This window comes from Rousettus aegyptiacus, unplaced genomic scaffold, assembly GCF_014176215.1.
Source record: "Rousettus aegyptiacus isolate mRouAeg1 unplaced genomic scaffold, mRouAeg1.p scaffold_m13_p_8, whole genome shotgun sequence".
NCBI lineage: Eukaryota > Metazoa > Chordata > Mammalia > Chiroptera > Pteropodidae > Rousettus > Rousettus aegyptiacus.
Window position 1 is genome coordinate 14,040,642 of NW_023416311.1, and position 15,069 is coordinate 14,055,710.

Consider the following 15,069-nt stretch of genomic DNA (forward strand, 5'->3'; position numbering starts at 1 on the left):
ACAGCACCCCGTTTGTCCTCAGAGGATGTCTGCAGAAGACCTTTGTGCCTGCTCTTCATCTCAAGGGTAACCCAGGCCTGCCGGCCCCTCATTTTGCTTTGGTTCTTAGATAACAGATATCCATTCGTCCATGCGTTTGTCTGCACCCCCACATTAAAAGAGCCTTTAACAAGCATTGAGCTCCAGCTCTTGATGTTCAAAAGAAGCCCGGGGCCCATTAGCCCAACCTGGGCTTTATCACAAATGCAGACTCAGGCCACCAGACCCACTGAGTCAAAACCTGCATCTTAACAGGACAATTTGTGAAGTCTGCTCTGACATGTGTGCAAGACCCTGGGACAGACGTCAGAAACAAATTGGCACTTCTGGTAATTTAGTGGAGGAGACAGATTCTGACCTGTGCACAGTGTGAGAGCCAGTGCTCAGGTGGCTCAAGGGATGGCTTCCTGGTGAGGGGGTTTGTGAGCTAGGCCTTGGGCATGCAGCATTCAGGGAAGTGAAATGGGGGTTCCTTGAACATGTGACCAGGTGGGGAGGACCTGACCCTCCCTGCACGTGCTGCCTGGGGGCAGACAATCAGAGGGATGTCAGGGCTCAGATAATCACACAGCTAATGGCAGATGCTGCTTTGATCAGACTCAAGATGGAGTCTGGCCTGGTTTAGAAGGTACCACCTGTTTCTTAATGAAAGGCTTGATCTCCTTCCTATGTTTTAGGGAAGTGAGATGAAGTTAGGAAGGTAGGAGGTGACTTGGGGACACTACCAGGCTTTACTGTCTCTTGGAGACCACGGACCCTGACATGCAGGTTTGGGTACACTCCCCTGGGAGAGGCCTGGGAACTTCCTTCCTGGATTCACAGAACGTTGCCAACTGCGAGACATGTTGGGGGAGGTGTTAAAATAGGTAAAAAGCCACAGACCAGGTAATGGCTGAAAAGGTGAGGCCTGGTGGCTCAATACCCTGGCTTGTCGGGTCTGCAGGACGTGCCCCACAGAAGCCAGCAGGGGTCAGCAGTGGGCCTGGCTAGGGCTCCAGCTCGAAGCCTAAACCTGTGTTCATAACAGGAAATGGGGTTAAAAACTAGACACTGCAGCAGAGTAACCACCAGAGCCAGAGAATCGGTGGTATCCAGGAAAAGAAACTTGACCCTTCCATGGAAATTAGACCTGACTCAGAAACAAGGAAATTAGGGTCAGTTGATTGGTTGAAAAAACGTGATGAGAGCTGTCCTCTCCCAGTGCCTGCAACGAGGCTGGAAGAGCCAGTGGTAAACAGTGGATACAGGGGTCCCTTCCCGAAGCTCTGCTCTGCCAGTGAACAGGAATTAGCACCAGAAGAAAGCATGCTGAGCCTGGGGCCATGAATGTTCACTAATCAGTAAAACCTGCAACACCAATACTTAGAGGTAATGTGACAAGAACTCCTGGGCCCGTACCACTTCCTGTGGCCTGGTGATGGCCTGGGCATGGTAACTCAAGGCAATCAAAAGAGAACCACAGCCCAGCTAGAGCAGGGGCCCAGGCAAGGGGGCCCCGGGGGACCTGCACAACCCCCAGCAAGGCCACGCCCCTACAGGCAGGAAGCCTCAAGCTGTCACTGAGTTGAGAAGGGCCAAGACTACTGCTATTTGGGCTGACCACAGCTCTGGGTGGACAGAAAGCCCTAGAGTGAGAATGACCAGGGGAAACCCTGCCCCAAACACACAAACACCACCAGGAGAGTCAGGAAAAAGCCCCCCAGCTTCTTACAGAGGAGCAGGCAGAGGGAGCCCATGTACCACCCTGTCTGGTGGTGGGCCACCCCTTCAAGGTGGGGGAGGAAAAAAGTGGTGGCAGGGAAGTACTGACTCCAGAATGTTCCCTGAGATCCCCACAGAGGAGTTTCCTCTTGTGCTCAGGATCCATCCATTCGGAGCTGTGGAGGGAGAGGCAGAGTGAGCTCTTGGCCTCTTTCATGTGACAGATACCTCCAGGAGCCTGTGGTTTCCAACATCCTGTGGGGCGGCCCTGGTTTCAGACGCCTTTGCCTTTGCTGCACCTTGTGGCTCAGGCTGCAGCCGCCAGTTTGTGTTCTGTCTGCCAAGAGCCTCAGCAGGCTTCCAAAGGGTAGCCACCGTGTGTCTCCCAGCACCTGGCAAGTTGTTAGGTGCTCAGAATGCACAGCGGGGAGGGACATGGGGAGGGGAGGCACAGAAGGACGGCTTTGTAGGGAGCACTTCTAATCTGCTGCCTCGGTCCCCTCCCCTCCCCTCCATCACCAATACGAACACATACCTCCTCCCATCTCCCCTTATACACAAGTTGCTGCACGCATCCAAACCCACTACTCTCTTGCTCTACAACAATCACTGGCTCCGACTTGCTTGCTGAGGAAAACTGAGGCCCCTGTCACTTGGCTCCCACTTTGTCACCTGCTTCTCTCAGCGGCCTCACACTAAGAGACTTCTTCCCTATCACTGGAGGATGTCCTGTATTTTTCCTCTATTGTAACTTGTCTCACGTTTCTCACTCTGGGCCATGTCCTTTTGCTTCACACCTACCCGGCCAGTGCAGCCCACATGCCGAGGTCCAACTCCAGGAGCCTGAGTGAACTGCCACATTTTGCTGTTTCAAGGTATAGCTGATCTGCCTTTGGGTGTCCTTAACTCATGGGAAGATACTGTGGGGTACAGTTGGGTCGAAGGTGCCTTTTGGGTCCTAGAGAGAAGGAAAGGGGGTTAGAAAGGGCAATGAGGTTTATGGTGTGTCAGAGTGTACCAGCCCGAAAGTGGGAGGACACAGATCCAGCCCCAACAAAGTCAGCTTCCCTCTGTGTGGCCTTGGGTAAGACACTGAACATTCCCTCTGTTCATGGGCTTTCTCTACCACCTACCCCAAAAGCAAAGGTCTGCTGATGATGAGTCTGTTTTCCTTTGTGGCTTTGACTGGACCACTTTTTCCTGAGTGTCAGGTCTGTAGGGCGCTGGGTCCTTGAATCAAGGCCCTGGTGGCACTCCCTGCCTCTCTGACTTAGGGGGCGGTGACAAAGCCTGATAGCTGGTGAGGCAGCTGTGGCTCATCAATTTGTCTGTTGGCTTTTGAAATCAGACAGGAAGGAGGGTTTGAGGTGGAGCTGGTACAGGAAGAGGTGAGAAGCCCCAGCTGCCGTGATAGTCGGTGGGCTCAGGGACTGTGGGAGCTGGTGGACTGCGTGGACTTCATTCTTGTCCCGGACAGATCTTGAGGGCTCGCGGCACAGCCAACTAGCCACAGAGAGACCCAGGACAGCCCCACCCCTGCGCAGATACCTCTGTCTACTGGAACAGGGCTGAGCCCCCGAGTGCTGGGATGGAGCCAACCCCGGCCTCCCAATCTTGGCATCCCTGAGGCAATGAAGCCCAAGAGGTAAGTTGAGTCCAGGCTGCCTCAGTGCAGGATGGGGGAGGATGAGGAAACTGCTGGTAGGAAGGACCATGACTTCTGAAGCTGAAGCTGAGGAGGAGTAGCTGGGTAGCTCCAGGAAGGTGTTTGCACGGGTGCCAGGAGCTGCTGGGCAGGACTGGTTCATGGTGTAGAATAAACAAATGTGCCCAAGGACGGCCAAAGGGACAAAGCCCAGCTCCCTAGATACCAGTAATGGGACAAGGGAAGCAGGAAGTAGCCAGGAAGTGCTGTCGGCAAGCAGAAATGATGCTGAACAGTGCAGTCCACTGGTTAAACTTGGAATCAGCAGACCTGGGTACCACTCCTGTACTCCCTTTCTCCCATAACATGGAAGGTGACAATACCAGACCTTTCCCAGGGTCCTGAGGGCCAAGGGAGATGGAACCAGTGGAGTGGGGTCCAGCAACTAGTGCCTGCTCCATAAATGCTACCTCGTATCAGGTGAGCAGCCCCCAGGGGCCTCTCCCAGACAAACCCTTGGATGCACATGAGGCTCATCATTCTGAGAACAGACCATGGAGGCCTTCTGAGAAGAGGTGCCGCTGAGCTGAGGTCCTCCCCAATGGTCAGGCTCCTGGGGCCCTCAGTGGGGGCACATGCTTGTCCTGAGCCCAGGGGCTCACTTTTGGTCACCACAGGCTACCTGGCAGTTGACTCCCAGGCAGGGGTATAGACTGAGCATCCACTCCTCTGTCCCAGGGATGCTGGGCTTCCCAGAAATGAGTTTGTCCTCCTCCTCCCACTAGGGTTTCAGGGGCCAGTACAATTAGGAAGGCCATTACCTGCAGCAAAGGCACCACTTCCTCCCTCCTCTGGGAAAAACTGTTTGGTTTCAAGTCGGGAGAGAGGAGCAGCCAAGAAGCTGTGGCCTGAGATACGGGTGGCCCAGGCAAGAGGTCAGCACTTGTACACCCCCTATAGTCACCTAGTACAGAGGCCAAGCAGACAGCTAGGGCTGAAGACCCTAGGAGGGAGGCATAGGACGAGATGGGACTCTCTGGCAGAGACAATGAGTAAATTGGGATCTGGTTCTTCTCAGGGATGAGGCAAAAGCTCAGTTGTCCAGCCTGAGGGACAGGCCTGAGTGACACTAACACCAGGGAGCACAGGTCACCCTAACCCCAAAATGAAGCTCTGGGAGACAGATGGGAATGTGGAAGCCCTGCTCCAGGGAAGCAGCATCTGGCCTTGCCCTGCCTACTCCAGCTCAGACCCTCTGCAGACTGGAGACCTCTGGCCCACCTGCCCTCAGTCCTCCCCTCTTCAGGCTGGGCTTACAAGGCTTCCTGCTGCTCTCACTGGAGGCTGTCTGCACTGAGCAGGAGCTTCCTGTCACTCGCAATGCGTGTGGCCACTGGACCTCACCCCACTCAGACATCTGTGGTAGATTCCACTCTGCTGAGGTGGCATCTGGGGCTGCATGCACGGCCTGTTCCCAGGCGGCCAGGTAGCTGCCCCACTGAGGGAGACCCCCTCCCTCATCAGCCTGATCCTGGGAGGTCATGGGAGTGTGGTACTTCCTGACCCATCTTCTATCCTTATTAAGACAAGTTATTTAAAGATGAATGCTCACTTGGGGAGAGAGGATTCTATCTGAGTAGGTCCTGAGTAGGGGTACCAGATCAAATTTAACAGCATACCCTGTTAAATTTGAATTTCAGATAAACAGTAAGGTTTTTAAAAAAGTATTACTTGGGTTATACTTATACTAAAAATTATCTGTTGTTTATCTGAAATTCAGATTTCACTGAGTGTCCTGTATCTTACTTTGATAAATCTTGCAACCCTAGGCCTGAGGTCGGCAGGGCAGGAAAGATGGCTGTCTGATCAGGAGGGAAGATTGACCCCCAACACTGAGCGGCTAATGGGATTACAGAGGTGGAGTTGGAGGTTCGCCCCTCTGACCTTCCCGGGCACACGCAGGCCCTGCCATTTCCTCGCTCTGGCCTGCTGTTGTCCCTCCTTTGTCACCTTCTCATCCACTTTCTGGTCCAGTGGTTCTCAGCTCTGGCAGGTCATTAGAATCACCTGGGTAGCTTTAACATCTATCCATGTTGGGGCCCTCCCCCAGGCCAACTAAATCTCTGCGTGGTTGGGCTGAGCAGTGGCTTTTTAAAACTATTGCTCCATAGAATGTCCCTATGACCCGGCAATTTCACTTCTTGGTAAACAGACCCAAAAGAATTGAAAGCAGGGACTTGAACGGATCATTGTACACCCATGTTCCTAGTAGCATTAGTCACAAGAGCCAAAAGGTAAAAACAACCCAAGTGGCCATAGGCAGATGAAAGAATAAACAAAATATGGTCTAGCCATAAAATGGAATATTATTTAGCCTTGAAAAGGAATAAAATTCTGATACAGGTTGCAACCTAGATGAACTTGGAAAACATTATGTTCGGTGAAAGATGTCAGATGCAAAAGGACAAATACTGTATGATTCCACTTATGTGAGGTCCCAAGCGTCATCAAATTCACACAGAAAGTAGAATGGTGGTGTCTGGGGCTGGAGGAGTAGGGTGGGGGAGTTAGTGTTTAATGAGCACAGTTTCCATTTGGGAGGATGAAAACTTCTAGAGGTAGATGGTGGTGATGGTTGTACCACATTGTAAATGTACTTAATGCCACTGAATGTACACTTAAAAAAATTAAAATGGTAACTTTTATGCATATTTTACTACAATAAAAAAATTAAATTAAAAAATAGTTCTCTCAAATATATGGTGATAGAAGGAAACTTACCTTTGGGTGGTGAACGTACAATACAATATATATATATATGATGTATTATTGAATTATGTACTTGAAACCTATATAATTTTATTTATCAATGTCACCCTACCAAATTTAACAAAAAATATTAAAATTAAAAAATAGTTGAAGAGACAATGTCCTGCCAGAACTGAGAAGCACTGGGCTTGGCCACCATCTCACCCCAGCAGCAGCAGAGTTTATCACCTGGCAGGTGCACCTGGCCTTTCAACAACAGGAGGCTGTGTCCATTCCTGGGCCATCCCTGCCATCGCCCAATCCAAAAGCAGGACAGAGGTCCTAGTTGTACTAAGAGGGTGCAGCAGTATGGCTTCATTTGGGTTTACATATATTTTAGTTTTTGTTTTTTTTAATTTTGGTTTTTAAATAACTGCTAGCATAACTTTTTAAAAATTGAGTTATAGGACGTGGTTGCATAGTGTAGTGGTTAGCACATCCTCTTTGCACATAAAAGGTCCTGGGTTCATGCCCCAGTGGAGCCACAGTCCATGGTCTATGACCATGCCACCCTGAACAAGCCCAATCCTGTCTGATCTTGGAAGCTAAGCAGGGTCGGGCCTTGTTAGTATTTGGATTAGAGACCACCTAGGAAGACCAGGTGCTGTAGGCATAAAATAATAATAATAATAATAATAATAATAATAATAATAATAATAAATAAAATTGAGCTATAACATATAGATAATAAAGTGAGGTCAATGGATTTTTATATATGTATATACCTGTGTGTACACCATCCACGTAATATATAGAAGTTTCCAGCACCCCAGAATTCTCTTTCACGGCTCTGTCTGGTTAGAACTGCCCCTAAGGATAACCCATAAATGGGATCACAAAGTTAGTCCTTTTTGGTGTCAGATTTCTTTCACTCGACATGTCTTTGAGAGTCAGCCATATTGTTAAGCACGTCAGTAGTTTATTTTTTTTTCTTTATTATGTAAAATTTGATTGTATGAACATACCCCAAAATTCCATTCTACTATTTATGGACATTGGTTGTTTCTACTTTTTTTTGGACATTATGAGTAAAGCTGCTATGAACATTCTGATTCTGTGTTTTGGTCGACATAAATACTCATAGGTATATATCCAGGAGAGGAATTGCTGGGTCACAGAAATAATTTAGCCTTATTACTACCAAACATTTTTCTAAAGTGATTTTAATTTGCATTTCTCTGATGACTAATGATATTCTCTTTTGTGATGTGTCTTCAATGTTTGACCCATTTTTAAATCAAGCTGTCTATTTCTTACTGACTTCTTTATATGTGTTTGGGACATCTTCTCCTAGTCAGTAGTTTGCTTTGTCACCCTTTTAATGCTGTCTTCTAATGACAGATATTCTTAATTTTAATGAATCCCAATATATTGTTCTTTCCTTTTACGGTTAGTGTTTTTGTGTACTATTTACTCTTTATGTAGCTCAAGTTCATAAAGATATTCTACTGTATTATTTCTAAAGGATTGATTGTGTTAGCATTCACATTTTGATCTATGACCCAGCTTGAATTAATTTTTGTGGTTGGTGTGAGGTAGGGGTGAACATTCGTTTTTCTCATATATCTTATTAATCAGCATGATTTAATGCAAAGACCATCCTTTCCCCACTGAAGTGCAGTGGAGTCCTTGTAAATCATATATGTGTGGGTCTGTTTCTGGACCCACTTACTCTATTGCATTGGTCTATTTGTCTGCCCTTATGCCAATACCTATAGCTCTATACTAATTCCTTAGTATTGTTTAGTGTAAATCCTCCAGCTTTGTTCTTCTTTTTCAAAACTAGTTTGGCTATTCCAGGGTCTTTTGTATTTACATATATGTTTTAGAATCAGCTTGCCATATCCACCCTCCCTTCAAAAACATCTGTTGGGATTTTGATTGGGGTGTTATTCAATCTATAGATCAATTTGGGAAAAATTGACATCTTAATATTACAAAATCTTTTAATCAATGAACATGGTAAATCCCTCCTTTAGGTTTTCTTTCATTTCTCTTGGTATTGTTTTATAGTTTTCAGTGTAGAAGTCTTACCAATGTTTTCCTAGATTTATTCCTAGACACTTGATTTTTAAACATTTTCTAAAAAATATGTTTTAAGAGTTTATTTGAGATAAACTGATGACATTTGACAGGTAGCAAGATCTCAAATGCTCTTTAAATAGTATTTAAATTTTTTAATTTCAATTTGATTGTTGCTGGTAAGTACAAATATAACTGACTATTTTTGTGCATCAATCTTGTGTTCAGAAACCTTACTAAGTTCACATATTAGTTCTAATAGTTCAATTTATACATTGGGTTTTCAATGTATATAATCATGTCAACTGTGAATACTGACAAATTTATTTTTTCTTTTTTCAATCTTGATACCTTTTATTTCTTTCATTTGACTGATTGCACTAGTGCCTAATATTTAAACCACACACACACACACCACCACCACCACCACCACCACCACCACCAACCAGAGAGTTACCTCTGGGAAATGGAAGCAAGGTGTATACTTTACTTTTGTATTATTTCAATGTTTTTAAGGAGCACATATTACTTTTGTAATTCTGTAGTCAATATATTTAAATGAGGGAGGGAAGAAATAAATGTTTGTTAGCAAAATCTAAGCCATTGACATTCATAAAATAAGATATAATTTCTAATCTCACTGTCATATATTTCTGAATTTTCTATAACCAAAAATACTATCCTCTAAGAAAAAAATGGAATCCTATCAATTTTCCCCTGCATCTTATTTTTTCTAAATAAAATACATTATAAAACATCCAGGAAGCTCAACAAACTCCAAGTAAGATTAATTCAAAGAGACCCACACCAAGACAAATTCTAATCCAATTTTCAAAAGACAAAGACAAAGAGAGAATCTTGAAATCAGACACATAAAAGCAAATCATCACATAAAAATGATCCTCAATAAGATTTTCAGCAGACTTTTCATTAGAAACTTCGGAGGCCAGACAATAGCAAGCTGATATATTTAAAGTGTTCAAAGAAAAAAACCTCCAACCAAGAGTCTTATATACAGAAAAACTGTCCTTTAAAAGTAGGGGGAAAATTAAGATTCTCAGATAAAGAAAACTGAGAGTCTGTGATCACCAGACCTATCCTGCAAGAAATACTCAGGGGAGTCCTGCAGAGTAAAATGAAAAGACATCAGATGGTAGCAACTCGAAGCTATATGGAAAAATAAAGATCTCAAAAAAAGTAAATACATGGAAAATTATAAACACTAGCATTATTGTAACAATGGTTTGTAACTATAATTTTGCTTTCTACATGATTTAAGAGACTAACACATTTAAGAAAAAAACAATTATTAGTTTACGAACTAATATTACTGTATCTTTGGTTTATAACTCCAAATTTTGTTTTCTGCATAAGTTAAAAGGCTAATGAATTTAAAAGAATTATTAGGTTATGTTTTAGGGCACACAATGTATAAAGATGTAATGTAATACCATGACGTCGACAATCAAAAAGGGTAGGGACAGAGATGTAGAGGAGGAAAGTTTTGTATGTTATTGAAATTAAGCTAGTATAAATTCAAATTGGAGTATTATAATTTTAGATGTTACATATAATCTCATGGTAACCACAAAGAAAATAGCTATAGTATATACCCAAAGAGAATGAGAAAAAATTTTCACTACAAGCAAGAGAAGACAGTAATGCAAGAAATGAAAGTGGAATCTATAAAGCATAAAGAAAATGACAAAAATAATTCCTTCCTTATCAAGTAATTACTTTAAGTGGAAATGTAAATGGATTAAACTCCAATCAAAAGACTGAAATGGGCAGAATGAATAAAAACACGTGATCCAACTATATGCCATCTGCAAGAAACACAGAAAGACACAAATAGATTGAAAGCAAAAGGATGGAAAAGATATTCCATGAAAATAGTACCCAGAAGAGAGCAGGGTGGCTACAATGATGTCAGACAAAAGAGACTTTAGATCAAAAAAATTTACAAGTGACAAAGAAGGACATTATATATTAATAAAAGTTTCAAAACAGCAAAAAAATATATATAATTATAAACTATGTACCTAGTGATAGGTAATCAAAATATATGAAGCAAAAACTGACAGAATTGAAGAAATAAGACATTCTACAATAATAGTTGAAGACTTCAATACCCCACTCACCATAATAGACAGAACAATCGGGCAGAAAACAAATAAGGAAATAGAAGACAACACAATAAATCAACTAGATCTAACAAATCACTCTACCCAACAACACCACTTTCTTCTCAAGTGCACATGGGACATTTTCCAGGACAGACTATGTATTAGGACACAAATTAAGTCTTAATAAATTTGAAAAGATATGTATCATACAAAGTGTCTTCTCCAACCACAGTGGGATGAAGTTAGATGCTGATAACAAGGAAAACTGGGAAACTGACCAAATTGTGGAAATTAAACAATACACACTTTCCTATAACTAATGTATTAAAGAAGAAATTACAAGGTAAATTAGAAAATTCTCAGAGATGAATGAAAATGAAAACGCAACATTCCAAACTTATGGGACACAGTGAAAGTGTTGCTAAGAGGGACAATGACAGCTGTTATACTTCTATTAGTAAAACAAAAGGACTTCCTGGTCAAGATGCTGGAGTAAGTAAACACTGTGCTTGCCTCCTCTCACAACCACATCAAAATTACAACTAAACTACAGAGCAACCATCATTGAGAATCACCTGGAGTCTAGCTGAACAGAAGTCCCATAACTAAGGATATACAGAAGAAGCCACCTAGTGACTGGTAGCAGGGCCAGAGATGTGGAACAGGCTAGTCCCACACCCACTTGTGGAGGTTAAAAATCAGGAAACATATCTTGGCTGTGGAGGTCACCCGTGAGGAGTAAAGGGTCCCAGCTCCACACCAGGCTCCCCAGCACCAGGAAGAGAAGTCCTTACAACTTCCGGCTGTGAAAATCAGCAGAAATTGTGACTGAGTGAGACAAAGGGCTGCTGGAGTCCCAGGCACACTTTAAAAGTGCCCATACATGGACTTATTGACAAAATCACTCACTCTGAGCTTCAGTGTTTGGGGAGCAGCTCAAAAGTCATCAGGGATATATGGAGAGGAACTGAACTGTCTGGCTTTAAGGCAAAAGCTGGGAGGGCATCTTTCTCCCATATAGAAGTGCTGGCAGAAGCCACTGTTCTTTTGCTGAGCCTTCTCCTCCATCCAGGGTGCAGACATAGGCAGACATCATATCTGAGTCTCCATTGACCTAGCTAATGCTCTTCACCCTACCCTGATGATTCCATGATACCCTGCCCCACCCAATTTATGGGCCCACTCAAGCCACTTCTAGTAGCTTTTCCATAAAAATAGCCTGTCCTGGCTCATGCCATGGACTTTCCTAAAATCTCTTAAAGGTTCACAACCCCCAAACAAGCAGCACCTGGCTTCAGGGTGCCCTGAACCTCTTTCTAAAAAGCCTCAAGCCCAGCACTAGTAGCAGCTGGCCTCTATTTTCAGCTTAGCCTCACCCAGGCATCTCCAAGCTTAGCAAAAGTGGCGACCATCAGAACATCACTTTGTAGCACATATCAAGTGGCTCCAGGTAGGGTACATACAGCAGCTGAACTTGGCCTGCAACAGAGCTACTCCCAAGAGGCCTCAGAACCAACACACATGGTGGCCAGCTTCAGACCACAACAGAGCATCACCAAACCATCCCTACAAATGATACATGCAATGGGTAGACTGGGCAGGCCCCAGGGCCCTCCAAAGCAAATCCTACTCTGTAGGGTCAGCCCCAGAACAACAGCTTCTCCACTGTAGTCATAGCCAGTCCTCAAAACCAAGCAGCCACTGACATGCAAACAGCAACCAAGACTCAACTACAACAAGAGGACACACACAACCCACACAAGGTACACACCTGGAGCACCCGGCTCAGCTAACCAGGGAGAATGCACCCCACAGGACATATACTACATAAGTTCACTCTACTAACACTGGGAAACATAGCAGCTCTACCTAATGCATAGAAATAAACATAGGGAGCCAGTCAAAATGGAGAGACAAAGAAACATGTCTCAAATTAAAGAACAGAACAATGCTCCAGAAAAGGAACTAAACAAAATGGAGAAAAGCAATCTACCAGATGCAGAGTTCAAAAACATTAGTTATAAGGATGCTCAATGATTTCAATGAGAACTTCAACAAAGAGATTGGAACATAAAAACTGAGATAGAAAACATAAAAAAGAACCATCCATAAATGAATACAATAACAGAAATAAAGAATATATTAGAGGGAATCAACAGTAGGTTAGATGAAGCAGAGGACTGAGTCAGTGATTTGGAAAATAAAGCAGCAGAAAACACTCATTCAGAACAGCAAAAAGAACAAAGAGTCCAAAAAAATGAGGACAGTGTAAGGGGCCTCTGAGACAACATCAAGTATACCGACATTCACATCATAGGGGTACCAGAAGGAGAAAAGAGAGAGCAAAGAATTAAAAACATATTTGAAGAAATAATGACAGAAAACTTCCTTAATCTGGTGAAGGAAATAGGCATAGAAAATCAGAAAGTGCAAAGGGTCCCAAGCAAATTGAATCCAAAGAAGCCCACACCAAGACACATCATAATTAAAATGCCAAAGTTTAAAGACAAAGAGAGAATCTTAAAAGCAGCAAGAGAGAAGCAGTTAGTTACCTACAAGGGAGCTCCCATAAAATGATCAACTGATTTTTCAACAGAAACTTTACAAGCCAGAAGGGACTGGCATGAAATACTCAAAGTGATGAAAAGCAACGACCTACAACCAAGATTACTCTCCTCAGAAAAACTATCATTTAGACTTGAAGAACAGATAAAGAGTTTCTCAGACAAGAAAAAGCTAAAGTTCATCACCACCAAATTAGTATTATGAGAAATGTTAAAGATACTTCTAGAAGAAGGAGGAGGAGGAGGAAGAGGAGGAAGAGGAGGAGGAGGAGGAGGAGGAGGAGGAGGAGGAGGAGGAGGAGGAGGAGGAAGAAGAAGAAGAAGAAGAAGAAGAAGAAGAAGAAGAGAAGAAGAAGAAGAAGAAGAAGAAGGATTTAAAATAAGAATAATAAATTGGCAATAACAACATATTTATCAACGATTACTTTAAATGTAAATGGATTAAATGTTCCAATCAAAAGATATAAGTCAGCTGAATGGATAAGAAAATATGACCCTTATATTTGCTGCCTACAAGAGATTCACTTCAGATCAAGATACTAACAGACTAAAAAGTAAAGGAATGAAGAAAGGTATTTCATGAAAATGGAAATGAAAAAGTAAAATTCTAGGGTAGCAATACTTTTACCAGATAAAATAGACTTTAAAACAAAGGCTATAACAAGAGACAAAGAAGGAACCAATAATCCCACTTCTGTGAAATCCTATTTCTGTGAAGAAACCCAAAACATTACTTCAAAGAGACATGTACACCCATATGTCAACTGCAGCATTATTTACATTAAACAAGGTTTGGAGGCAACCAGGGTGTTCATCAATGATGAATAGATAATGTAGAGGTGGTACATATATATAATAAAATATTACTCAAACATGAAAAAGAATAAAATCTTGCTATCTGCAACAACATGGATGAACCTAGAGGGTATTGTGCTGAATGGAGTAAGTCAGACAGAGAAAGACAAATGCCATATGATTTCACTTCCATATAGAATCTAAAAAACAAAATAAACAAATAAAACAGAAACAAACTCATATATACAGAGAACATTTTGATGGTTGCTAGATGGGAGGGGGGTTGGAGAAGGGTGAATGAAAAAGGGGGAGGGATTAAAAAGTATAAATTGGTAGTTACGAAATAGTCATGGAGATGTAAAGTATACCATAAGGAATATAGTCAATAATATTGTAATAACTATGTATGGTGTCAGATGGTACTAGATCTATTGGGGTTTTCACTTCATACATTGTATTAATGTCCAATCACTATGTTGTACACCTGGAGCTAATATAATAGTGTATGTCAACTGTAATTGCAAAATAAAAAGCAAAAAAATAAAGATTATTTAATAAAAAATGTCATAAAAAATTAAAAACAAAAAATATCTCAGATCGACAACTTAACTTTACAACTTAGGGAACTAGAAAAAGAAGAATGAACTAAACCCAAAGCTGGCAGAAGGAAGAAAATAATAAAGGTTAGAGATACATGAAATAGAGAAGAGAAAAATAGAAAAAATTCAATGATATAAAAAAAATCAACAAAATTGATAAACCTTTAGCTAGATGGACTAAGAAAAGAAAAAAGACTCAAATTACTAAAATTAGAAACGACAGTAGGGAAATTACTACCCATTGAACAAATAAAAAGGATTGTAAGAGAGTATGCCAACAAGCCATATAATGTGGCTGAAACAGATAAATCCCTAGAAACACAAAATCTTCCAAAACTAAATAGAAAATCTGAATAGACCTATTGCTAATAAGGAGTAATCAGAAATCTCCCAACAAAAAAAAGCCCTGGACCTGATATCTTCGCTGGTGAATTATACCAAAATTTAAAGAAGAAATAAATCTAATCCTTCATAATCTTTTCCAAAAAATTATAGCAAGATACAAAGTCAAAACAAAAATCAGTTGCATTTCTATACATGAACAATAAATAATATGAAAAAGAAATTACAAAAACAGCTTCATTCACAATAGCATAAAAATAATAGAATAAAATGATTAGGAATTAACCAAGAAGGTAAAAACACTTATGCAATGAAAGACTTAATATTGTTAGAATGTCAATACTGCCCAAAGCTATTTACAGAATCAGTGCACTCACTCCCTATCAAAACTCTGACTTCTTTTACAGAAATAGAAAAACCCATCCTAA

General features: G+C 42.1%; 1 protein-coding gene, 1 long non-coding RNA gene and 1 pseudogene across 6 annotated transcripts in view; 2 read left to right on the top strand and 1 right to left on the bottom strand.

Moving 5' to 3' along the window:
• Positions 1-56: 56 nt before the first annotated feature.
• On the bottom strand, positions 57-8,595 carry LOC107521672. Its single transcript, XR_001599625.2, has 3 exons — positions 6,919-8,595; positions 2,542-2,698; positions 57-2,132 (listed from the first exon to the last, which is right to left on the bottom strand). It is a non-coding gene; the product is annotated as an uncharacterized LOC107521672 (long non-coding RNA).
• Positions 3,030-15,069, top strand: part of NLRC3 (NLR family CARD domain containing 3) — a 35,680-nt gene continuing 23,640 nt past the window's right edge. For 3 of the 5 annotated variants that reach the window (XM_016166545.2, XM_016166546.2, XM_016166549.2), the window contains exon 1: positions 3,036-3,385. The gene's annotated coding sequence lies outside the window, so the exon portion shown is untranslated. Of the gene's footprint in view, positions 3,386-15,069 lie in introns of all 5 variants that reach the window. The other 2 variants (XM_016166548.2, XM_016166547.2) reach the window with 2 other exon arrangements.
• LOC118606975 lies at positions 6,688-6,806 on the top strand (annotated as a pseudogene).